Source organism: Quercus lobata, chromosome 5, assembly GCF_001633185.2.
Source record: "Quercus lobata isolate SW786 chromosome 5, ValleyOak3.0 Primary Assembly, whole genome shotgun sequence".
In the NCBI taxonomy this organism is placed as follows: Eukaryota; Viridiplantae; Streptophyta; class Magnoliopsida; order Fagales; family Fagaceae; genus Quercus; species Quercus lobata.
Window position 1 is genome coordinate 64088904 of NC_044908.1, and position 2191 is coordinate 64091094.

The 2191-nt window shown below is 39.1% G+C and overlaps 1 non-coding gene across 1 annotated transcript; it reads right to left on the minus strand.

The window, feature by feature from the left end:
• Nucleotides 1–1113: 1113 nt before the first annotated feature.
• On the minus strand, nucleotides 1114–1185 carry TRNAN-AUU. The gene has a single exon. It is a non-coding gene; the product is annotated as a tRNA-Asn (tRNA).
• Nucleotides 1186–2191: the final 1006 nt, after the last annotated feature.

Below are 2191 nucleotides of genomic sequence, written 5' to 3' on the forward strand. Positions count from 1 at the left end.
TCAGAAGGGGTGGTCCACTATCCAATATGCTTTTCTCTCATGCCTTTATTCGTTCATAGTTCGATATTTTGGTGTCCTAGGCATAAAGGAACCACACCAATCCATCCCGAACTTGGTGCTTAAACTCTACTACGGTGACGATACTGTAAGGGAGGTCCTGCGGAAAAATAGCTCGATGCCAGGATGATAAAAGCTTAACACCTCTCATTCTTATTACTTTTCAATATGAAAAAGAAAAAGAAATGAAAAGGTCGTCTTATTCAAAACCCTAATTATGAAACCCCTTCTCTCCCACTTCACGCCTCGGAACGTACCGTTCTTATAGAGAGAGAGGCGCTTTCACATCTTTTTAACCCAAAATGGCTGGGGAGAGGAAAGGTTCTTTTTTTTTTAGGGTACTCCTGGGAACAGATCCAATGGAGATGGGGTGGGGCCTGTAGCTCTAAGGATTAGAGCACGTGGCTACGAACCACGGTGTCGGGGGTTCGAATCCCTCCTCACCCACAACCGGCCAAAAGGGAAAGGCCTTTACCCCTGGGGTAGGAAAATCATGATCAAGATAACGGACCCAAAGCTATGGAACTTGGGTGTGGGTCTTTTGTCGAAATGTAATGGCCTTACTTTTTCTTTTTATTTATCGTTAATTTAATGGTGTATTAATTAAATATAGTATGTATACCTGAATTAGCATATTTTTTTGTTTTACACCCCGTAATTCTTCCTTAACCGGGCTTGGGTAGAATAGCAGAGCAAATACAAGTATACAAGTATTAGTAGAATAGCAAAAATGCGTTCTTCGTCATTAATACGTTTGCTCGCGGTAATTGTGGCCTTTTGGGAGAATCGATGACTGCATCAAAGATGCACTTGCTAGTACTAGTACATCTAAGAATTCTTAATTGGCTAGTTGTAAATAGCCCCAGACTGCGGAACAAAGGATTATCCTGGACCTACACCGAGGTATTAACAGTGATTCCCCAATATCGCAGAACAGAATGTGATACGATGAGATAGAATGCAATAGAAACGAAGACACAAGAAACGGGTTACCTACTCTTAACGGTCAAAGAAAACCCTTTCATTCTGAATTAAAGAATTCGGAATGAATCAAATCTCCCCAAGTAAGATTCAAACCTACGACCAGTCAGTTAATAGCTAACCGCTCTACCACTGAGCTACTGAGGAACAACGGGAGATTTGATCTTATAGAGTTCAATTCCCATTCTCAACCCATGACCAATACGAGCACGAAGTTTCCTTCATAACTCCGGGAACTTCTTTGTAGTGGCTCCGTTCCATGCCTCATTTCATAGGGAACCTCAAAGTGGCTCTATTTCATTATATTCCATCCATGCCCCAATTCCATTCATTCACTATCCCTTTGGTGTCATTGAGATAAGAGATGTCATTTCTAGTCTATATGTTTCTATTTCTATATATATGGAAAGTTTTAAAATCATCATATAATAATCCAGAAATTGCAATAGAAAAGAAAAAGGGAGGTTGGTGATGGAAATTCTTTGTACATACATTCGAACCACTATTGGTCCTATTTCTCTTTATCGAGAAATCGAAGAAGCTATCCAAGGGTTGTGTCGGACCTGCTCATATGGTACCTAATCTAATAGTATGGTATTTATGCTAAGTAATTCTATGACACTGATGTGAATTAGTGTCTCTCTGGTTCAATTAGGACCATAGTTCTGAATTTTTACGCGAATTTAAATCGAGAAAAGGACGTTTTCCAATCATTGACTCAAACCCATTGTCAAACCCCACTCAGCGAAATATGGAGGTACTTATGGCAGAATGGGCCAGTAGGGTCTTTCACAATAAAGTGATAGATGGAACTGCCATTAAACGACTTATTAGCAAATTAATAGATCACTTCGGAATGGCATATACATCACACATTTTGGATCAAGTAAAGACCCTTAGGTTCCAGCAAGCCATTGCTACATCCATTTCATTAGGAATTGATGATCTTTTAACAATACCTTCGAAGGGATGGTTAGTCTAAGATGCGGAACAATAAAGTTTGGTTTTGGAAAAAACCATTATTATGGAAATGTACACGCAATAGAAAAATTATGACAATCCATTGAGATATGGTATGCTACAAGTGAATATTTGCGACAAGAAATGAATCCTAATTTTAGGATGACTAATCCTTTTAATCCAGTACATATGA